The sequence below is a fragment of the Macrotis lagotis genome, chromosome 6 (assembly GCF_037893015.1).
Source record: "Macrotis lagotis isolate mMagLag1 chromosome 6, bilby.v1.9.chrom.fasta, whole genome shotgun sequence".
In the NCBI taxonomy this organism is placed as follows: domain Eukaryota; kingdom Metazoa; phylum Chordata; class Mammalia; order Peramelemorphia; family Peramelidae; genus Macrotis; species Macrotis lagotis.
The window spans coordinates 153,466,337-153,492,438 of NC_133663.1; the positions used below are offsets into that span (position 1 = coordinate 153,466,337).

General features: G+C 32.4%; 1 long non-coding RNA gene across 1 annotated transcript in view; it reads left to right on the forward strand.

Annotated features, from left to right (window-relative positions):
* Window positions 1–4,323: 4,323 nt before the first annotated feature.
* The window catches only part of LOC141491897 (uncharacterized), a 62,892-nt gene continuing 41,113 nt past the window's right edge, over window positions 4,324–26,102 (forward strand). The window contains exon 1 of the long non-coding RNA XR_012469798.1: window positions 4,324–4,455. This is a non-coding gene — a long non-coding RNA (uncharacterized LOC141491897). The remainder of the gene's footprint in view (window positions 4,456–26,102) is intronic.

The following is a 26,102-nucleotide window of genomic DNA, read 5'->3' on the forward strand; positions in this document are numbered from 1 at the left end:
TCAAATTGCAAATGACTACTAAGTTATGGTACATGAATACTATGGAATATTATTGTTCTATAAGAAACCATGAATAGTTGGACTCAAGAAAAGCATGGAATTACATACAGGATCTAATGCTGAGCTAAGGGAGAAGAATGAATAGAATAATGCATACATTAACAACACCATTGTGAGATGATCAACTTTGATGCAAGCAGCTCCTTTCAGCAGTTCAGAGAGCTAGGGCAACCATATTAGACTGGCTATGGACAATGTTATCCTCATCCAGAGGAAGAAAAAACAAAATAAAACAAAACAAAAAAACCAAATCTTCAGAATCTGATGAGCATTTTTTAAAAATTATCTCTTATGTATCTTTCCCTTAATCCTAAATCCTCATATCAAAAATGTCTAATCTGTAAACAGTTTGTCAAAAATATGTATTTCCAAATCTAACCTAACTGTTTGCCTTTAAGGAGAGGGGAATGGGAAGGGAAGGGGGAAGGAAATTATGTATTTTAAAAATATATATGCATATGGATGAAAAAAGTACAACTAATATATATATGTGTATATATATATATGTGTATATATATATATATATATATATATATATATATATATATATTTATATATATCTTAGTACCAAGAACTTCAGCAGAGAAATTTGCAGCATTTCCCACCCCCGTCCACATTTAATTGCTTCAATTTAAATCTAAAATTAATTTTCTTTGTGGAAAATTTTTCATTCTATGTATTTTTAACCTTTCTATTACCTTTTATGTTTTCTCCCTGTATTTTCTCCCTGTCCCCTCTTTAAATAGGAGAGGATTGTGAAACAGGATTGGACTGAACATTGTTTCTACATTGCTCAATACAATAGCTTACAGCCCTTTGCTGCACTTAGGGGACTCAGATCCCTCAGATCACATTAATGAGATCTTAACCTTTTCTTTTTTTTTCTTTCCTTTTAAATCATACTTCATCCTCCTCTCCTACTCTGAAATTAGGGTTGGTTTTGTTTATGGCTAATATCTTCCTAGAGTTTTCTTAGTCCTCATTTTCTTTGGAATGGAATGCATTTCTCCTATTCTATATTTTTCTACCTCCCTTTAATTGGTTCAGATGAAAGTGAAGTTAAAGTGATTCCTGCCACTCCCAACATTTCATCACTTGTAGAGATTTAGAGTATTGTTCCTAATTATTAGACTATAAATTCCTTTCCTTTCCTCACTCTTTTCTCCATCCTTTCCTTTGTTCTTTAATATATCAAAGCAAAACAAAAATAATTTATTAGTTTTCCATTTTATTTGACTCCCTATAACACCTGATAATAATAATATAGTTCTCAGGAGATACTTTTAACACACACTTTACAATGAAGACCAACATTAAAATGATAACATTTCATTTTTATAAAGTCTTTTTTTGATTTCTCACAATGTAGTTTACATTTGACATTCAAATCTGATATTTTTATCAGGAGTAATTGGAAGTCTTCTATTGCACTTAAAAGTCTATCTTTTCCCCAAAAAGAACCATACTCCAGTTTGCTAGGTTGATTTTTCTTGGTTGTAAGACTATAAAATATCCTACTTCCTATTACTTACATGCTTACTGTGGTAATTACTAAATTTAGCAGTATTTCAGAATTTTACATGTCAGCAGGCTTGATTTGCTCTTATGACCTTGACCAAAGGAGCCTCACAAATAAGAAAACTTTTGTTCCAATAGTAAGTTATTATTATCATTTTAGAACAAAATATACTGCATTCCACATTTAACATTTTTCTAACATTTAGTTTACATTCTTTTAACTACCCAATTCCTAATTTAACAGCTTTTAGATAAAAAGAGAATTTACCTTTCTCACAGTATTTTTGATACAGCAGTTTCTTAAATTTCATAACATAAGAAAATTTTAGAAACAAAATAATAGCATATATACTATATTGCATTAAATATTAAAAAAAATAAGCACCAGTCAGATTATATCAATTCAGTAGAATGCATTTCCAAATTCTCTTTCTTATTCATTCATGTTATCATTTTTGGCATTGTATACCATTTGGATTCAAGACTAATATGGAATAGTTATATTTACTAACATTTATATAGTGCTTGCCATGATCCAGGCACTGAACTACTTTATGATTATTATGTTATTTTTATCTTCACATTAACTCTAGGAATTGTGTCCTACTGCTATCATTTTTAAAGATTAAGAAACTGCAATAAACACAGATGAAGTAACTTGCTTAAAATCACATAGTTGATAAGTTTCTACATCATATTTGAACACAATTTTCCACTACAATATCTTTTCCCAGTATATTGTATTAATATAAAAAATCAAATGTATTTTGCATTAAGTATCTGATATATTATTCCACTGATATAACATTCCACTCTAATGAGACTGAAATGTAATTTAATTTCTAGATATACCTCCATCAATTGAAATCTGAATACAATCATAAAAAATATCTAAAATCTCAATTTTCCCAGGCTTACTAGGAACCAGCAATTTGCATTTCAGAGCTCACAGTTTTCCTTATATATGAACGTGTGCATATGTGTATGTATGTAGGTGTGTATGTATATGTAAATATATATATGTGATATGTTTATGTGTGGGTTTGGATATGTATGTATATATGTATACACATACATACAGATGCCTATATAAATATATATACTTTCATGCATACCTACATAAACACACATATATTGGAACACTCTCACTCCCCATAAAAGTTTTTGGGTTCCTTTAAAATAACTCAATGTGACAAATCAATTCCTTTGTGTTCTTAACTTGGCTACTTTAAGAGGGTGGATAAAATCATTCTCTCCCCCTAAGCTTTTCAAAGACCCTTCTCTTCTTTAACTTTCCACCCATTTCTCCTCCCTAAACCTCCAGCTTCACCCAATCTCAAAGTCTGCTTCTACACTGATGTCACAAACCTCTTCTATAGACCTCCTAATTTGTGATAAGCTGGAAAACTGTCTTGCTTTAATCTTTGTTGGCTTTTCCACTCCAAATTTTTATTTGATGAATTATAATAAGGGTATTTGGAGGGAAAAGTTGGGAGAGTTCAATGGAGTTGTTGCCTCTATTCCAGCTTCTTGGCTATGCTGGATTTTGTCCTCATTCCAAGAGATATGGACAGTTTATTTCACAGTTGTTGAAATAAGATATCAAGGTTATTTTTTTTAATCATGGCTTTCAGATACTCCCATGATCCTTAAATTATATTTCTTTGATGTCCCTTCCAGGTAAAATATTGTTGTGCTTTAATATGATACCTTCTTACTATTTCCCCAATATTCTGATCATTTATTATCTTCTAATTTCTTGAGGGCTCATTGACTTCTGTTTAGTCCATTCTAATATTCATAGAGTTGGTTACCTTGGGCAAGGTTTTCTGTTCTTTCATTAGTGTTTAATTATCTTTCCAAGTTTTTCCTCCATAGTTTTAATTTTTATTCAGTTTTTTCTCTATTCTCATTTCATGTATATATTTTTTTTATTTTTCCTCATTTCTTTTAGAGAATTCTTTAATTATCATTTGGGTAAGTTGTTTTTTTCTTTGATATTTTGCTTGTAGATTTGTGAGTTATTTTCTTCTGAGGTTATTCTTTGAGCATCCCTGAAATTGCAAGATCTATTTATCTTTTTTAAATCTATTCTTCCATCTATCTGCTGATTGTTTTGAACCCTGAGTCTATGTTTGTGGTGCTCTACGGGAGAATTCAGGACTGCTGCTATGAATGGGAAATTGCTCTGGGCTTTGTTGGTACTCTGGACCCTGGGTACAAATCCCCATCTCTTTGAAGCAGTTCAATACTGGTCTCAGTGGGAGACTGAGTTTATCAATTCAAAGTGACCTTGAGACAACGGCCTAGTTTGGAACTCTTTACAATAGTCTGAGCCAGAGTCCGAGACCATGATCAACTTTGGGCTCTCTTATACTACTGGCCTAGTTTCAATATCTGGGGACTGAGCTTATGAACCCAGACTACCACAGTTCCTAGTCTCTGCCCTGATAACTGGCCCATAAATTAGTTTTGTGACCTGGGGTTGGAAAGATGACCAATTTTATTTTTTTCTTTGATGTTTTAATCATTACTCGATCTGACATTCTTTTAAATGATTGCTGAAGCAGCTAAAATATTCTGCTTCATTTTATATTGCAATCTTGGTTTGGTCTCAAAATGACAAATTTTATAATGACTGATTCAGTGCATCATTAAAACTTTTTTTTAATCATGATGTTTTCAATTATCTAATTAAAAAAGAAAGTTTATGTGTGTATTTTTTTTCTAGATGTATAATGGAAAGAGAATTGTTCTTATAACCAGGAAGTCCTCTGATATGTACTGGCTGTGTGACTAGGCAACACTTTACTTTCACAATCATAAACAACTCTCTGAGACTAAGTAACAGAGAAGATACCAACGTGCTTTGAAAGAGTAAGTATGTTCCTAATGGAAGTTCCCTCTACCGATGAAATCACAGATTCAGTTCTTGTTCTTATCCTTATATTTAATTTATTTTGTCTTGTTTTTTCTTTGTTGTGGATAATCCTTTTCTTCTCTTTATCACTTTATTTCTCTTTTACCATTAAGATTATTTACTTATGGTTTCATATCTCCAACACTGAAATAAATGTATATTGTTCTTTATAGTTTTATTTAATACTCAGTAACTGTTATAATTTAGAATGTTCAGATAAATTCAATGATATTTGTTTTCAAGAGGCTAAATGCATTTTATAATTTTCTGTCCATGGATTTCATATTTCAGCATGTTTTTCCAGAGTACTGTGCTTATTATAATGCAACTGAAATAGTGAATATATTAACACACACACACACACACACACACACACACACTTCTCTTGAAACTGTATCTTGCAATAAATATCTTTATTCTTTAGTGGTCTGTAAATGAGAAAATCCAATAATGGAGACAATGAAAATGTATGCTTTTTTTTCTTTGATATATATTTAGTGAGAGTAAAGAACAGAGAGGAGGAAAACAATCAAATCTTCAATATGTATTTATTACAATCTATTGTGTGTCAGACATGCTACAGTTACAGTTACAAAGAAAAATTAAAAGTTCTTTTCCTAAAGAATTTATGATCGATCAGAGGAAGATACACACATGAAATACACAAATACACACTTATATAACCTACCATATATTTATAAGTTGATATGCATATATATACACATATGTATATGTATATGTATATGTGTATATATATATATATATATATATATATATATATATATATATATATACCTAAAATGTACACACATAGGCCCAATTTTGAAAGGGAACATATTAGAAGTTAATGAGTATGGGAAGAAGAAGATCAGAAAGTAACTCAGGTAAAAGATTGTATCTTAAATGTCTTAAAAGAAATTAGGAATTGTAAAGCATAGATATGAGAAGGAAGTTTCTTACAGGATGGATTATAGAAAATGCAAAGGCATGGAGATGGAAGATGAAGTGCTATATATGGAGAACAGCAGGATGATTGTATTTTTTTATACTATGAACTTGGAGCAATGCACAATTCCACTGCATAATTGCAATTGAAATTAAGGTTAAAGTGAAGTTGTGAAAAGCTTCCAATGCTAACAGAGGAATTTATATTTTTTCTTCAAAACAATAGTGAGTCATTGGAGTTTATTGAGCAGAGAAATGACAAGATCATATCATTTCATTAGGAAAATCACTTTGGAAGCTATGTAGAGAATAGTCTGAAGATAGATATTAAGCAAGAAAATCGACAAAGAGACTGTTGCAGTAGTCAAAAGAAAAGGAGATGAGGATACGGATCTTAAATAAAAAGATAGCAATTACAAGAATATGAAGAAGGGTCAGGTGCAATACGTGACTGGGCAACTGAAACAATATGTAATCTTTGAACTTTGAATCTGGTAATTATGGGTGACTAAGAAACCATCTGATTCTTAGAGCTTCAGTTTTCTTATTTCTAACTATGTAAACCGGGTAACTTCATCTAGGAAGACATTTACCAATATGCAATATTGTCTATTAAAAATGAAACTTATATTTCAATCCATATATAAATATTGGTAACTGCTTGAGGAATATAGAAATTGAATGTCTTATCCTGGATCACAGGACTAGTATCAAAAACAAGACCTGAAACAGCTGGAGCATCTTTATAATTCCAAGTCCATTAGTTGATATACTATATCAGGTTGTCTCATCTTTGAAATGAAATAGTAATACCATTTAAAATCTATATGATTGGGGTATAGTGAGGTTCAAATGAAATCACATAGATAAAATATTTTGCCAAATTCTATATATTATATACTATAGGTTACTTAGGAAACTTTCATCCTGGCAGTCTTAAAATTCTATCCAAATTGAATGTTTTCCAACTGTAAATATATATATATATATATATATATATATATATATGTATATGTATAAATATGTATATATACATATATGTGTATATACATATATAGAGAGATAAAGATATAGATATTAATTTGTGGGAGATTCTTTGATTCTTCACTGTAACAATAGGAATTAAAATATGATGGAATACACTATGCTAATCAATAGCTAAATATATATTTAGGACACAAAAAGACAAAAGTTATACTGCCCAACCATGTCAAAAAATCTGTAAGAGGAGGTAGAACCAAGATGGCAAAGAAAAAGCAACAACTCTCCTAAATTCTCTGCCAGTTCCCTCTGAACACCTATAAATAATGCTATAAAACAATTTCTAATGTGACAGAATCCACAACAGGACAAAGTGAAATAATTTTCCAGCCAAAGAAAACTTAGAAGTTCGGCAAGAAAGGTCTTTTGCACCTGAGTGACAGTGGAGCACAAACAAGAGCAGACCACTTCAAGTGGAGGCCAGACCCCAGCAAACCAGGAACAGTCCTGCTGTATTAGCAGGCCCAATGACTACTTCCAGAGTTCTCAATCTACAGATGGTAAGGGAGTTGAAAAATTGATCAAAAGGAGATTACTCTCCTTCCTAACCCTGGGGGGTGTTGCTGTGCCCATACTCAGATCTTGTTCAGAGGTCTAGATGGCAGTCCAAGAATGAGGAGCACTAGCACACCAAAGCTTGCCATGGTAGGGGAGAAGAAATCCTCATTACAATTTCAGGACAGAAAAGAGTGTTTGTTGTCACTACCTGACCAGAACACAGGCCAGAAGTGTAGTAAACTCATTATTCCTTGGATCTTACTACCTCAGAAGAACCAAAAACTTTGAAGTCCCCAAAAGCATCTCTGAAAACAACTGAACATAACCTCTATAGCCTGGGACAGTGTACTCTGCAATCTGGAAGTAGAATTACTTTTTTAATGAAGTCCTAGAAATCAAGAAATGGACTAGAAAATTAACAACAGAAATAAAAATTCTGACCAAAGACAGTTACTATGATGAGGAGTATCAAAACACAGCCTCAAGAGAAAAGCTCACAAATCCAAAACTCCAATATCCAAAGCCTTCAATTAAAATGTGGTCTCAGTCCATAGAAGAACTCAAAAATCAAGTAAGAAAGGGAGGAGAAAAATGGGAGTGATGCAAGAATATCATGAAAAAAGAGTCATGAGCTTAGTTAGGTTCACAAACACACACACACATTGAAGAAAATAATAACTTACAAAACAGAAATAGGTCAAATGGTAAAAGAAGTACATTTCAAGACTGCCTTGAAAAGCAAAATTGATCAGAGAAAGAGACCCAAAAACTCAATGAAGAAAATAATCCTTAACAATTAGAATTGATTAAATGAAAGCTAATGACTTTATTAGAAATCAAGAAAGACTAAAACAAAATCAAAATAATGGAAAAAATAGAAATCAATGTGAACTAACTCAATGGAAAAATGACTATCTTGGAAATATAAATGTATATATATATATATATATATATATATATATATATATATATGAAAGATAATTTAAAAATTAGTTGTCATGATCAAAAAAAGAGTCTACACATCATTTTTTAAGAAATTATGAAGAAAAATTGTCCTAATTTTCTAGAACCAGAGTGTAGAACAGTAATTGAAAGAATCCACCAATCACCACCTGAAAGAGATTCCAAAATGAAAACTCCTGAGAATAAAACAGTCAAATTACAAACCCCCTCAGGTAAAGCAGAAAACATTATAAACATCTGGAAAGAAATAACTGATGTAATGTGAAGCCACAGTCTGGATAACAAGATTTAGCAGCGCTCAAATTAAAGAATAGGAAAGCATAAATATGATACACCATTGGACAAAGGAGTTAAGATTAAAACCAAGAATCACCTACTCAGCAGAAGTTAATATAGTCCTTCAGAGGAAAAAATGGATATTTGATGAAATAGAAGACTTAGCTATTCTTGTTGAAAAGACCAGAGCTGAATAGAAAATTTGATTTTCAAAATTTGAGCCAAATTTGACTCAAAAAAAAAGCATAAAAGGGTATAGTCATATGAGAAAATAATCCAAATCACTATTAATAGGAGGAATGTAAACTGAAACAATTCTGAGGTAATACATTAAACTTATTAGATTGGGTATTAGAACAGAAAAGCAAAATGATAAATGTGGAAAAAATAAGATATTAATACATTGGGAGTTGTGACCTGATTCAATCATTCTTTAGAACATGTGTGGAACCTTTAACCTACAGGCTACACCTTTCCTGTGGTCCTCATTTGTTGCTGTGCAACTGGTGGTGATGTTGATTGTATTCATGAATGGATATTGGATTCTGTATGCTGCTCTTGTAGTTGGGCAGTGCAGACCAGAAGAGCTCTATGCCCCATTTTAGAAAAATTGGAAATTATGCCCAAAGAACTACAAAATCATGCATATTCTTTGAACTATAGTGCCATTATTAAGTTTGCAGCCAAAAAGAGATTTAAAAAAACAAGGGAAAAGACTCATATGTACAGAAATATTTATAGCAACTCTTTACTGAGAGCAGGAAGTTGGGAACTGGGAACATACTCATAAGTTGGGGAATGACTGAACAAATTATGGCATACCATTATGGTAGAATATTATTGTGTTATAAGAAATACTGAGAATTTCTGAGAAATACTCAGAAAAAACCTGAAAGACTTACATGAGTTGATGTAAAATGAAGAAAGGAATGGCAGTATTATAAGATTATCAGCTGATCTTCTCAACTACAATTAACCAAGACAACTTTGAAAGACTTGTGATGATAAATGTTCTCCATCCCCATTCAAAGAATGAATGGTGTTTGAATACAGATTGAAGCATAACTTTTTGAACTTTCTTTATTTTTCCTAGAGGATTGTTTTGGTCTACATTTTCTTTCATGACATGATTAATGAGGAAATATGTTTTGCAGGACTACACATGTATAATTTATATTGACTTGCTTGACTTTTCAATGATGAGGTTGAGGAGGAAGGAAGGGAGAGAATTTGAATCTCAAACTTTTAAAAACAAATGTTAAAAATTATTTTTACATGTAATGAGGGAAAATAAGATGCTAAATAAAATTTAAAAATAAAAAGAAACTTAAAAGAAAGCAATCTATAAAAGTTGAAGACAATTGAGAAAAACCCTGGGATCCAAGCTCAACAGATACTCAGGGATAAAAAGACAGATTTTCTTTTAAGATTTTTCAAGGCAATGGGGTTAAGTGGCTTGCCTAAGGCCACAAAGCTAGGTAATTATTAAGTGTCTGAGGTTGGATTTGAACCCAGGTACTCCTGACTCCAAGGCTGGTGCTTTATCCACTATACCACCTAGCCTCCCCCAAAAGACAGGTTATTACTAGGACTGGAAGACACAAGAAGTCTTTACAAGATGCACAACTATCCCCCTTTTCTTTAACTTGATAACTAAATGCTTTTTCTTTGCACAAGGACCTAACAAGTTCATGCAATTGTCAAAAAAGAGACAAATATATTGATAGATACTGTGATTACCATTTCCATGATCACTATTTTTTTTAACAAAGAGCAATCCAAGTGTTTATTCAAGGTTAAGTTAATAGCAAAACTTCAGTATCTTCTATGTCAGCACTTCATGCTTCAGAAGATATTTAATTAGTAGTTTATTATCCAAACCATTTATGGTTTTTGTTTGCTTCTATGTTTGTTTTGTTTCAGGTTCCTTTCTGCTCAAAATTTTATGTTTCCACTCTACAAAAACTTGTATTTTGAAGAATACCAAACATGATCCTAAGATAAAATAACTACTCATTTACATGCCAAAATAATTTCATTATACTCTGATCACATGCAATTCCCCTACATTCAATAAAAATGTTCTTGTAACTCCTTGAAAATTGTGTAATTTTGACCTTTGTATTACCAGGACTTATCATAGTGCTTGGCACATAGTAGGAACTTAATCCTCTTGCTATCTTTCCATAGTGCACTGGTACTTCACTCACAATCATCTTAACTTAATTTTCTATACCCAATGCTTTTTTTCTTATCTGGCCATACTATCTGTACCCTTTGACCTGTGATTTCCATCTCCAAAACTCTTAATTAGAAATTTTTAACATGTTGGTATAGACTTATATTATTGCTCTTATTTGTACTGTTTTAATAGCTATTTCAATTTAATTGGGCTCATAATCATATTCATTTTCTTTTAACATTAAAAGCCATTATTCTAAGGAGTCCCAACCTAATACAAAACAATATTAAGGCTACCTATCCACCTGGAAAACTCTCTTTCAGAAGGCATTAATAAGCATATAAGTCAGAAATACATTTTTAAATTTTATATAACTAATTGCTCTTTTCTTGAAACCTTATTTTTTCCTGGGTCTCACTATATTTTTCATTAGACTCTCATTGGAAAATAGTTTCTTTCTTCTCAACTATTTTCTTCACAATGAATAAGCTTTTGCAAGAGTCAAACAGCATTCATTAAGCTTTATTGAGTTGAACTTGAAATCTATTCATTTACTTCTAATTTTTTTCAACCTAAGATCTAATGAAACTCTTGTCAACATTAATTTCAACAAATACCTGCTGAATATGTATAATTATATTTCAAGTTATATCTTTGCAATAAAATATACATACATATATGTGTGTGTGTGTGTATATAAATACATACATAAAACCTCTTTTCTATTCTTTGCCTCAAAGCAACTATTCCCCAACTATTACTAGAAGCTATAAATTTTAATTGTATCAATATATTAACCATACAGAATGATTTTAGACTTCCTTTTAATCCTTTTATGGTCTCTGGCAAAAAGAAAAATAGCTCTATTCAACTGTATTTTGGGAATTAAAAGGGGATTCTTGTATGAGTCAAGCATAAAATATTGCATATCTCCTCAAAATTTTTGAGACTTCTCTGTATGACTCTGTTACAATCTTACATGGTAGTGAATCTGCTTACAAAGGCAGGTTAATTATTTTGCTAATTTGCAAAATCCAAGGAAACACAGAGCATTGAAACTAACAATTATGTGCCTTCAGTAAAGGAGAGAAAATGAGGCATATAAAAGAGGTCAGGCAGATCATTACAAATACAAATCACTCATGACTAACAACCCAAGGAAAAGATAAAACTGCAAACAGGAACAAAGAATCATGACTCCCATGACTCCCCCAAATAAAATCATTGAGAGCAATAAAATTCAATGGCTAATTCCTTATAGAAATTTATTTGAAGGGAATTAAATTAAAATCAGATCTGCATATAAAAAACATTTAGATTGTATTAAAAAGTACAATGTGAAATGGTAGAAAATATGAGACCTCCATTTTGGTCTAACCCTGTCATAATAAAGATATAACCTTAGGCAAATCATTCTATCATATAAAACCTCAGTCTGTTCATCTGTAAAATTATGAGATAGAATTAGGTGATTGGTAAAATTCCATTTGATTTACATTTCTAAAACACAAAATATAAGAAAACACAGCTTATTTATGACTTCATCAAAATAACCCATCAATGGGTTGTAGTCCTACCACACAATGAAACTATTAATGTGCATATAAATAATTTCAAAAAAAAGCAATCAAACCACTTTTTTTACTTAAACAACCAATACATTTCATTCAGAAATAACTAATTTCATAACCTATATCCCTATTGAATTAATGCTTCTATGAATCGAAAAATTGGAATATGTTTGACAGTTCTAGTGTACATAGAATTATTTTTTATAAATCATTCTCATCAAAATTGCCATGTGATTTAACATTATTTAAATTTCATTAAAGCTAAAGAAATAAAAGAGACATCTATGTCATACATCTAATTGATATTGAAACAAGGTTTGAACCCAGGCTTTCCAAGTTTAAGGTCAATTCTCATTCCTTTATATGTCATCTGCAAAGACTGAAATAAGTGATGCTAAATACTTCTGTATATGTATAGAAACACATTACCCACTTATACACATGCATGCATATCTGTACACAAATATAATAGGTTTGTATACATGTTTATATGAATATGCATTTGTATATACCAACATACACATGTGTGTGTATATATGAACTGTTTATAAAGGTATTAAGAGTTGAGACGGGGGCAGCTAGATGGTGCAGTGGATAGAACACCAGCCCATGAGTCAGAAAGACTTGACTTCAAATCCTGTCTTAGACACTTGTCCTGCAAAAAAAAAAAAGAGTTGGAATGGCGATTGAGGTAGAAATGAAAAATGGAGGTAAAGATACAAATAGATAATATAGATATAGATGACATCTATATTGACATAGATGTAATACCTTTTGTCAAAAGCTACCACCATTATTTATAGAACACCTATGCTTAGATCTATGCTTCAGTAATTATCCTCTCTCCTCAACCAATTCTTTACTCCTATATGAGTGTTCCCAATTGTGCATTTAGATTCATGTCTCTGCTGTGATTCCACATCATCAATTTGTTTCAGTTCAGATTATCTGGTTCATTAATATTTTAAACTTTTTCAAATAACTAGGGAAAAGGGAAGTTTCATTTAAAAAAAAGATAGTCAATATATTTGATAGAACAGGGTAAATTTGCACTTTAGTAAAGTCTCTGTCTCATTTAAATATCAAGGTATTTTCACTGCGGTATTTAAATGACTTTCACAGTTTTTAAATAATATTTTACCAATGATTTAAAGTATTATAATTATTGTGACATCTCATAAGAATATTGTAAGGAATTATAATTCTCAAAGCACAATGTAAATGATGAATCACAATTGTTATCATGACATATATTTTTTAATTGTAAATGTTGTTTAGATAACACTTCCTTCATGGTGATTGTGATTTTAGTACATCTTGAAATGAATATTGCCTCCCCCAGAGTAAGCTATCACTGAATTTATAATGAAAGTTAATAAAAGTATACATTATCATTAGGATTGCCAAGCAAGTAAAAAGGAGAAGAGAGGATTGGAAGTCTCAGCTGAAAGAACTAAAGAGCTAAGACAATAGAACTGGTTATTTGAAAACAGTCTCTCCTAGAAATTTTTATAAGTAGAAGAGAAGAATAAAAGAGATGTCAATATCTACCATATCTGTTAGAAGGAAATACACTTAATATGCTCTTTTCAAACCATCTTTCAACACGTGTTATACCCTCACCCTTGCTTTTCATCCTCAGAGTAACCTTGAATTCCTCTATTAGTTCTTTCTTAGGTCATCTGCTCTACAATAGCTAAAATTACTTCACTTCCCTCATGTGATCCTTCAATGAATCTGTTAAAATCTACATTGTACTCTTTACATGAATCTCTTGACTCCTCTTGTCTATCAGCAATCTCATTTTCCCAAACCACAATCTTTGATCATTTCCACCATTAGAGTCATTTGCTCTTAACTCTACACTGCCAAACAGAGCTAGAGAAAATCTTGAAATTTTGTTACATGAGTCTTAAAAATTTAACATAATCTTTACCAGGTCTTCACTGAAACAAGGAAATATTTATTTTTATTCTTAAATTGATTAATTATACCATTCATCACATCAGCTTATCTCAAACCTTTTCATTCCTCATTACCCCTTTTCTTATGGCTACCTCTTAGCTGAGGATCTCTGCCATATTCCCTCCTTTCCCTAAGAACAGAAACCATTAACCATCTTAATCTGTTTAATTTTTTCCCCCTTTTAACCTCATCTCTCTAGCAGCTTTTCCTAATATCTTATCCTTCACTTCTGTTGCATGAGAAGAAATGGTCCCTTTCCATGTCACTATTCACTTGATCCATATCCTACACTTTCTCAGTATATTGTTATCCACCCTCTTTTTATTCTTCAATCTTCCTCCCTAAGTATTGACTCTTTCCTGAATACCTACAAATATACCCCTTCTATATTTTAAAAAAAAAGATCTTCATTTAATCCCACCATCATTCTGTAGATTTCTTCCTTTTCTTAGCTAAACTTCTGGAAAAAAAATCATTTATAATGCTGAGTCCCTTTTGGGACTCACTTAACCTTTGCCCAGGCAAATTGTTGAAGGGGAGGTAGACAAAAGAGATAAGAGAGACTAGTTCTCCCAGTACACCAAGATCCCTTTTTATTTACTAAAATACAAGTGCTTAAATATCTTCCCCAGTCCCTGGTCCCCTCCCACTCCTGAGGTACTTAGCAAAATAATGCTCTGGTGCTCAAGGGCACCTGGTAATGAACATTTAAGGTACTCCCACACACAACAGACCCTAACAAGGTAAGTTGTATTCACATATTTTCCTCTCTCTTTTCACTGAAACTTTTGCAATATGACTTCTAGGAACCGCTCTCCCACTAAACTTAAATTTCCCTCTCCAATGTTATTTTTGATCCTTTAACTGGTAAACTAACTGGATTTTTGCTCAATCATCCTGGATCTCTCTCAAGCCTCTGACCCTTTCAAAATTTCAAATAGAAATTTCTCCTAAATAGTCTTTCCTTTTTTAAATAAGAATTTCTGATACTGCCTTCTTCTAGTACTTCATCTACCAATTTAACTTCTCTTTCACAGTCTGGTTTGTTTCCAGAAATTTTCATGAAGTATAAACCTGACCATACCATCTTCTCAACACTGTTGAACAATTTTAGGGTAAGTGAAAAAACAGCAACAAAAACAAAGTCCAAAAACCTTATCACTTAACTGATCTAACTTATGTCACATGGAAAATTTATTTAGAATGGCTGAGGAGAATTTGTAATTTCTGAAAAAGGACATGAGAATCAAGTTCAGACCCTCAGAAACATTTTTAGGATCTGTCAGAAGAGAATAAGAATTAGGGTCAGAGAAAAACTAGAAAGACTTAGTAGGCCAGCAGATAGCAGGGAAGTGGAAAAATGAAAGTCAAAGAAGGCTGTTGATATAGTAGGATTTTTTACATAGACAATCCACCAGGCAGTTATTTCAAAAGAGAAGACTTGGGTTAATGTCCACAATTATTACAGTCTTTTCAAAGATGAAAGTTTCAAGAAAGAGGCTTGTCATTTTCTATCAACAGACATTTAGACATATTTTTCCTAAATGGAAAATGAGACTAGATAAAAATGGAGATAAATTTAAATATAAATCAAAGCAGAGAACCAAACCTCTGTATAAATTTTGGGAATTTTGCTGAGATACTCAGAGTGAGCATAACAGCTATATAGTACAGTTGATAGATCATAGATTTTGGAGTCAAAAATATGTTAATCCTGCTTCAGACACTTACTAGAAATGACACTGGGCAAGTCATGTTTTTCAGCTTCCTCTTATATGAAATGGGGTAATATTCTTTGTATTATTGTAAGGATAAAATAACATAAAGTGGTTTGGCAGATCTTAAAGTGATATGCATATGAGAAGATGCATGCCATATATTTATATGTGAGGCATTGTGCTGAATATTATGTTTCCTTTTTCATCCTCCATTTTCAAAGAGGATCAATGGTATCAGGGGTGATGTTTTGATTTGTGCATAGAGTAGATTTAAATGAGGTGGAGTTGTGCAGTAATCAACTGCTCTCACTCTTCTGGGGTCATTGAGGTTCAATAACAAGACAAAAGTCAAGATTGCTGCTTATGACTCAGGATTCAGTGAGGACCTTGGCATCTTCAATGTCTCACTGAGCTCTAAGTGCTCTTCCTGCTTCCTCTGCCTTCACAGCCATTGGGAGAAATTATTCTCATCTGTCCATTCCACCAGAGAAAATCTTCACATACTTGGGGTAGACATCCCCTTAACCCATTGATAGGTTTGATTCCTGCTAGTCACCCTCAGCCTAGCTCAACTCATCAGCTGAGACAATTTAGCATGCTATAGCTTTTTGGAGTCATAGGTGAAAACTGGGTGAATGTGGAGAGCAAAGGTGGATAAATAGCCCTGAAAAAATTTGACAAGCCCTCACACCACAGGTTCTAGTCCTTCCTAATCACTTATAGACACCTATGCACATGTGTTTATGTGTCTATATACATATATGCATATTCACAAATTTATATATAGAGAAACTTATATGCATTTTTAGTATGTAAACATTCATACACAAATATATCTCACATGTGTATGAAAGCTAATTGGGCATATCTGTAATGAGTGGAATAATTTATTAGCCATGCTTATCTTTTAAAAAATTCAACATAAATACCCTAAAGCAACGTAGAAGGAAACTGCTATGTTGTCTCTAGGTCAAAAAATGACATAATTTTTATTACATGGTATTAGAATACCTTTCCAGTGTTTTTATACTTTACACCTACCAAGGGACTCTATAATATAGTTGCCCTGGCTTAATTACTGTACCTTGTACAAAAAAGTCCATCAAAATTTCAGCTCTCTGCCTTTTTGGGTGGTTGCTACTCATGCCTACAATGCTAAGACTCATCACTACTGTATTTGATTTTCTTCAAGATTCAGAAAAAAAATCTCATTTTATAATGGAAGCCTGATCCAGTCCCAGAAGCCCATCCCACTGTTTATGTCTTTCCTCCCAAATATTCTGTATACATGTAAAGGTCATTTACATAGTCTCTTCTATCAAAATGTGAGCTCCTTTGGAACAAATACTCTGTTTTTACCAAACTTTGTATTATCACATTTAGCAGATTTCCTAGAAACACAGGATATTTTCCTCATAAATGCTTATTGAATTTCAGACTGACTATGAATCTTAGATTTTGTTGCTTTTTAAAAATCTTTTATTATAATTTGCTTTCTTATCTCATAATTTTCCCAGGACATGACTGATTTTATGATATTTAATTATCAAGATATATTATTCACTTACTGTATAAAAGACAAAAATGGGAAAGTGCTGATAAAGTATATGATTCTGTTTAATATATGGATCAAATAAAATAAAAGTAATAAAACTAATTTATAATATTCTCCTAGATTTTGCAAAGGAGTTAAAATGCTTGCAGTATTCATTTCCATACTTAAAGATGATTATCATCAGGATGTGAGGATTAGAAAAGATTAACTTATTTTCTTTCTAAATCCTGACCATTTCTATAAAAAATACATCAAAAGAAAAATACAAAAGATGAGACTGAGTGACAGATAGAATCTGATAGAAGTAAGAAATTACTCATATTTCAGTTGTTGACAAAATGGGCTAACTATAGTTCACTGTAAGGAAAAAAAAGATCATGTACATTTCCTGAATTAAAACAATGAATATAACAACAATAGCAGTCAATTTTTTTTATAATATCATAAGCTTGTCAAATCACTTTACAGCATCTCATCATTTGTTCCTAATTATAAATCTGTGACATGGGTGCAAATTTTGTCCCCAATTTTACAGAGGAGGAAACTTAAACAGACAGCAATTATATTGATTACTCTGGTTTACATATGTTGTAGGAGTCTGAGGGGTGATTTGAATTTGGATCTTCCTTACTTCAGGTCTAGCATTCTATGCATCATACCACATAACTACCCATTTTTTTATTTTTAGAAAATATTTTTAATTATATGATAGGCGATTTATTACCTTTACATATACATTTTTATCAGTGTCATTTTTATCATATTATCTTTTTTTAAATTTCAGACAGAAATGGTGCTGAGGCAGGCTGCTTTCCTACTACTGTTCTTATTCTCTCCTATTAAGTTTGATGTTCAATGAAATATTGCTCAGGAAAATTAAGTTTTGCTTTTTTATACATGAATAAAAATATTAGGATTTAAGTTCATTTTCTGTAGGCTCATTGAAAGTATTCTTGAAACAGTTCCAGTAGAAGACAAATTGACAGGAATGATATATAATTTATGCAGGCCCCATATGATTTTTATTTCTTCCACTACATCTCTAACTTGAAATCTTTCCAGTTAAGATGGTTATGAGTATTCAAAATAATGAAACTAATTTAAGTGAGAGTCTTAAACTTTTGAATATGTCTTCTGTTTGGGAAGTCAAGGACAACAGTTTTGTCTGTGAGGGAGCTAGTCTATGACGATTTTCTTCATTGTCAAAGGTATATTGAGACATATTTGTAGTCATTAATTTGAAAAGAGGAGTTCTTGTATATTGTTTTTGCTATGTGATAATTTTCATTGATATAAAAGGAAATTAATGTTTTTTTATAATATTGTACTTATCAATCACTTTGGGCTTTTTAAATTTAGCTTTTTGTAATTTCTGGTAAACTGTTCTCCTATCACCCTCATCATATACTCCATTTCTGTGAGTCAAAAATCAGCAAGAATTTTTAAAGTACTTATGTGTCAGACATTGTATTGAAGTCCAAGGATTCAAAGTAAGTCAAAATTAGTTTCTACTGTCAAGGAACCGACAGAATTTTCTGGGGTGCAATGTCTAAATAAATTTGAACAAAAGAGAAACATGCAGATAAATGGAGATCATTTCAGAGTGAAGTTGGATGGCATCTTACCTATGGTGGAATTTTAGTTGAGACTTGAAAGAAACCAAACAAGCTAAGAGGAATAAATGGAGAAAAAACAAATTCCAAGGATGAGGAATAGACAGTGAATATGCCCAGAAAGGGAGATGAGTGTCTTACTGTGAGGAAGACTTTGCTACTGAAAGATAGAGTACCAGAAAGGGAGGAAGGTATAAGAAGACTGCAAAGGGAGGAAGGGGTCCAGTTATGAGGGGCTTTAAAAGCCAAACATGTTTTTAGATTTAATCCTGGAGGTAATAGGGAACAATTGGAATTAATTCACCAGGCAAGTGACATAATCAGACTTGCTATTTTAGGAAAATCAATTTGACAGAGGATTGAAAGATGGACAATGGGGAAAGCACCCAAAAGATTATTACTCTCTTCCAGGTATAAGATGATGGAAGTGTGCAACACGATTGCGGTACTACCATAAGTTAAAAGGCTTCCATGGGAGACATGAGAATCAGTAGAACTTGGTGACAAAAATTGTATTTGAGGTTTAAAAGAGAGTGAGGAATTGACGGTTTTTCCTATGTTATGAATCTAAGTGTTTGGAGAATGGTGATGCTACCTATCTGTAAGTAAGTTTGTATTATCCATTCCCTCCTTGGAAGCACCTGGTTAGTTGACTTCCTGTGAATATTCTTTTTTTGGTGCTACTCTTTCATTCTTTTTTTTTTTAGGCTTTTGCAAGGCAAATGGGGTTAAGTGGTTTGCCCAAGGCCACACAACTAGGTAATTACCAAGTGTCTGAGGTTGGATTTGAACTCAGGTACTCCTGACTCCAGGGCCAGTGCTCTATCTACCTATGCCACCTAGCCACCCATTTTGGTGCTACTCTTAGATCTCACTAATAGATTACATCTATAAGTTAAATTCATTGTTAATGTTTTGCAAGGTTCTTGGAAAGTGTCTGGTTCTTCTCTCCCCCACCCCAAAATCTAAATATTTAAAGAGTTATAGAATATGTATCAGACCCCTTCTTCCTTAATTTTTAAAATGCTAATTTGACATGATAGATTGTTTCATTAATTTTGTGCCTAGTTTTACTTGACTACTATCTTAACTCATTGACATACTTTTACTCTTTCAAAATTCAACTTAAGACTGATATTGGGGAAATGTTCATTGTTCTAAATATATTCTTCCTAATACACTATTATGGAGTTCATTCCTATTGTTGTTACTATTTCTTTCCATATTTTTAAATGGAGTTCATATAAAAGTAGTCCTGGGATAAGCTTTTGTCCTATTTTGCTTTTATACCTAATATTTTGTCTACTCTTGAAGAGGTTCACACAATATTTTTTGATAATTAAAGTACTGAGAATATCATCATCATGATTATAAATATTTATAGTTCTTCATGAACTGATAACTAGCTAATGAATTTGAAGATAGGTAGAAACCAATATAAATCTGTATTATATCTTTGATTAAATGCTTTATTCAGAGACATTGCTAGTTGCATATTCTTCCTTAGAATAGAAGTGATTTTTGAAAAGTAAGAAATGGAAAAAGAATTTTAATATTCTCAATTCAATATTTATTGACTATCTACCCCCCCATCTACAGAACCATTTGGATAATTTAACATAGAAAACTATTTGCAATCAGCATGAGTTTAGTTCCTAGAGAATAAAATCTTTCAGTTCACTGTTAGAGCCTTTTTGGGGGGGTAAGGCATCGGAGGTAAGATTTGCCTAAGGTCACACACTTAGTAAATAGTAAGTTTCTCAGGTTGGATTTGAACCCAGGTCATGCAGGGCTGGTACTCTAGTCACTGCATCATCTAGCTGTCATTCTTAGAGGCTTTCTTAACAAAACCAAAGAAGTTGAAATGTATCTTAGGAGCATCATTAATATTCATTTTGGCACCCCTAGAATAAATTAGTTAAGTAAATTTAATTAACTCAAACCTTTGAAATTCCAATTCATCTTTGCTCACATGTCTATGCTGATAAAATTGAAAAAAATAGTTCATGACTACAAAATATTTTTCTGTACAAACACCATCTTGTTGCCTTCACCAAAAGTATAAATCAACTGTTCTGGTTAACATGATTTTGACCAAATCACACAAAATCTCTGGGCATCATATCACACACTGGTAAAATGTAATAAATGAACTACTTCCTTCTCAACTTCAAATGTTAGGTATGTATCTTGATATTAAACAAATGTCTAGGTACTTATGAAAATTATCTACAAAAGTAAGGAATAGTTAGAACCTACATATAGGGAGAAAGAATCCATATCTGTGGAAATATATATACTTATAAGTATTGAAAAGGGATATTGCATTCATTTTCCAATTGATAATATCTACAAATTGTTTTGTAAACTCCCCATGAATAAATCATTGCAATCTTTCACATTCCTACAGCAACCAATTTGCCATTCAATTGTACTTACTCAAGTAGCATTGAATTTAGGAAAGATTAACTACTAGCCTAATTCTTCTTCTTCTTACAATATATTAAGCATCAGCTTGCTAATGATTTCGATAATTTCAGGGACTGCTCCAATGTAGGTTGACTACCTAATTTTACATAGAATACCAAAATGAAATGTGATGGTAAACTGCAATCCCACATTCTCAATCAATATCTATTTAGTCCTCTTGCCAGATCAGTACAACATCAATTATTATAGGTCATCATCCTTAGGGAGTAGGGTTGCGCAGTTATTTCAAAGGGTTAGTCAGTCTAGTTAGCAGACAAGTATTTATTTAGTAGTTACTATGTGGCAGACATTTTGGTAAATCCTGGATATACACATACTGAAAGAGAGACAGAGAGAGACAGACACAAAGAGAGACAAAGATATACAGCGGGGGGGCAGGGGAGAACACCTACTTACATTGGTAAAGTGAGTTTCTCACCTACGACTTCCCTGTACCAAAAAAAATCTGTTCTTTAATACTGACCCTAATCTGTTTGTTTTCATATCCTGAAAATAGAGTATTGAGATTTCCTTCTTGGTTTTGGTGTGTTGCTTCTTAGATCTCAAATAATGTAGAAATTATCTAAAGAACATACAGTATTTAATATAAGGATAATTTCAAAATTGTAATAATCAAAATAAAGAAAGGACTAAGCAATTTAAGAGACATTCAGCGCTTATAAGGGAGGCAATAGTATCATTAAAATGTCACCATAGTGGCAGCTAGGTGGCTCAGTATATAGAGCACTGGCCCTGGAGTCAGGAGTACCTGAGTTCAAATCTAGCCTCAGACACTTCATAATTACCTAACCGTGTAGCCTTGGGCAAGCCACTTAACCCCATTTGCCTTGCAAAAACCTAAAAACCTAAAAATAAAAAATAAAATGTCACTATTCCCTAAATAAATTTATTTCATGGAATATTAAAAATTCCAAATTTATTTACTTCCTTGTAGAAATAAAAATCATAAAAACATTAACATGGAAAAACAAATAGGCAAGAATAAACATTCCATTTTTCTTAACTTCCCTTTTTATTTACTAGGGTACCATTATCCTCTCAGTTACCAAGGCTCATGATCCAGCTTTCATCTTCAACTCCTTATTCTCCCTTATTCCTCATAGCCAATCTGTTGCCAAGGCAACATTTATATTTTCAAAATATCTGTCACATAACTCCTTCTCTTGTGTGACTCTGGTATGACCTTGGCACAAGCCCACATCTTACACCTGAATTATTGCAATAGCCTTTTGATTGGTCTTCCTAGAACAAGTCTCTCCACACTCTAATCCATCATTCCCATTAACTACAGGATCAAATTTAAAATCCTTTAGCATTTGAATCCTTTCATCCCTTTTCCCCTTTTCCAGTTCTCTAAACAACCCCCATACTTTAAAATACAGGTACACTGGCCTCCTTCCTCTTCTTGCAACAAAACACTCTATCTTCCAACTCCAGCATTTTCACTGGCTGCTGCCATTCTTGGAATGCTCTCTTCCTCAGTTCTGTTTCTTAGCTTCCCTTGCCTTCTACAAATCTGAGGAAAAAGAAATACCATCTGCTATATAAAACCTGGATGAAATAAAATGGATATTTCAGGCATGCAAACAAATAGATTTTTAAAAAGTTTGACACAGTTTAAAAGAGAAAACCTAAAGAATGAATTTATCCTTTTAAAAAATATTTAAAATAGTTGATTAACACTACCATGGAAAGTGGTTTGGATTCAGATCTTACACTACACATATGTATTTATTCTTAGTTAAACAAGGCACTTGAATATGGAAAGAAAAGAATGGAAAAGAAATGAAATTGAAAGAGAAGAAAAAAAACTAAAAAAAAGAAAGGAAAGTGGTGAGAAATTTCTTTTCAGTTTTAGAGGAGAGAATATTTATACTAATTAAAGAGATAGAAAGAATTACTTAGGATAGGTAAAAGTGTGAAATAAAAGAAGGTTTTAACACTTCTATACAATAAAAATAGCATAATTAAAAAGACAATAAAATGGAATAGTCACTAACTAAAACATAAAAACTTGACCTCAGTAATATGTAAAATTTCATTGGTAACTGAGAACACAGAGGACATGCCATTAAAGAGTATGAACAATTAATTTTAAAAAATAATATAAAAATAATTGTTGAAAAAGATTTTAAATAATGCTAAAATAATAAATAACCAAAGAGATTAATGAAAGCAACTTTGAAGTACCCTACTATCCATCAAAATGGCAAAATTAAATGTAAGTAATGAATTCAGAAGTTACCGGAAGCTGTGCTGGTTGAAATTTATGCTGGTAGACTTTTAAACTTGCAGAATCTTTTTGAAAGGCAATATGGTAATTTTCTACAAGTCACAAAAATCATTCTGACCAACAATTGCATTCAAGGGACAATAGTGTAATTCAACAATAGAAATAGAACTAGCTCATCAAAGATTTCCCCAGTAATGTGTTTATATATATATATATATATATATATGTATATATACACACATACACACACACACATATATACTCATACACACAAAAAATCTGTGTATCTGTGTATACATATATATATTTATATGTGTAGAGACAGACAGAGAGAGAGATTTAGATAGACAGATAAATGGATTAAATAGAAGCAATAGAAACACCCAGTGGATAACCAAATTGGGATGCATCACTGTAGAGAACTAGCATGTTATAATGGATGCAATTTTCTTTTTGTCTTGGGGACATCTGAGTCCAAGTTTCATCTGAGAGTTGTAATAATGGCTGGTAACACTGGGAAAATAAAATAAAAATAACCAGCTGGGAAAAAAAGTTAACTCATCAAAAAAAAAATCATGCAACTGGAAAAGAAATGCAATTCATCCAAAATTCAAATTGGTCAGCTAAAAAGGTAATGCATCTCAGCAACAAATAAAATTAACCAACCGGAAAAGGAAATCGAAAAATTAACTAGAAGAAAATAAAACCCCCAAAAGTAGAATTGGACAAAAGTAGAAATGAATGAATCTTTGAGACATCAAGCAAAATCAAAAGAAAAATTTTTTAAAAGAGACATAAAGTACCTTTTCAGAAAAACAAATGACATAGAAAATAGATCCAGAAGATATAATTTATGAATTATTGGTCTACCAAAAAAACCTAGATTAAAAAAAAGGAGCTTATAAAATATCTTTCAGGAAATAATCAGAGGAAACTGTTGAAATATACTAGATCAAGAAGACAAAATAGCCCTTGAAAAAATATACAGAACATATTCATAATGTGTCCTTAGGATAAAAACTCTAAGGACTGTCATAGTCAAATTACAGAAATCTCAAATCAAAGAAAATATTTCAAGCAGTGAAAAAAGAAATAATTTAAATGCAAAGGAAACAATCAGAATTATACAAGGCTTATCAACTTCAACATTAAGGGACCATAATGACAAACTACAGTGGGTCCATTGTGACTGAAGAGACCACTGAGAGTTCAGAATGCTTTACCACAGGTCAAGTACAAATAGTCCAGGTGAACACCTGGGGGGGGGGGAGGGGTTACTTAAAATGTATTTATCTCACATTTCTTTTGAGTTATTTTAATTTTGCCTTTCTCATAGAGTTCTACCTTTTCTCAGATGAGGGTACCCTATGCTGGATGGTCCTGTACCAGTGTCGCCCTTGCCTTACAATCAATTCTAAAGTTCTTATGAGAGACCATCAGGGTGTTACAGTACTTTGAGTACACAATTAAATCAGAAGTGACTTGACTTTACTAGATACTTAGGATTTTATGGTATAATAGAGGCAGTGGAGAGGAACATATGTAGAAGGGTTAGTCAAAAAGAAATTAGGAAGTGATCTTATCTTAATACATACTTCAGTTAAAGAGAGCTTTAGTACTGTGGTTGGGGTCTTAAAGGGACAGTGAGAGAGAGTACTTCAAACTTTGTGGAGGACTGCAGGACTAGAGTTGGAGAATTAGAGAGATGGAGGGAGCACTTAGAGGACCTGGACATGGGAACATAATGAAGAGATTTACTTTCCTTGAGGTACTGGCCACAATTAGGTGGAGTATGCTTTGGGGGGTGGGGGCTGGGGGGGGGTGAGGGGTAAATGGTTCATGAAATCTTTTGGTTTTCCACTGATCCTTTGACTCATGAGCATTGTGCATCCATGGAGGACACTTGAAAAGAAATTAGGTATAAAGTGACTATAATTTGAAGTGATTCATGGCTCTTAAGAAGTGTATTTCTAATGAGACAGAAAGGGAACTTAGTGACATAAGTTAATGCTGCTTCTGAATCAATAAAGCAATCAATTTTTGAGAATAGTGCTTCTAACAGATCAAATAAAAGAAGTATTATTACCAAAGGGGGAAGCAAGTACAAGACAGGGTTAAAACAATAAAAACATAAAAAGAAGCACTGTATTAGGAGAAGGCTAGGCATTAGTGAATAAACAGCACCAGGTGAAAAGGCACAAAGACCTATCATAGAAGAGGGAAAGAAGGGAGGGTGTAAACACTAAGTAAATCCTACTCAATAGATTTGGCCCAGAGAGGGAATAATATGCATTCTCAATTGAGTTTAAAAATCTATGCTGCTATACGAGGAAGTGGGAGGAAGGAGTGGAAGGGATAGAAAAGGGAAGAAGTAAAAGTAATCTGGAAGTTATTGTCTTTGTCTTTCAATATGAAAGAAGATTATGGAGAGGATCTTAATACATTGTTGGTACAGATATGGAACTCATCCAGTCATTCAGGAGAGCAATATGGAACTATACCCAAAGAACAATAAAACTAATCATGCCCTTTGATCCAGCAGTACCAACACTAG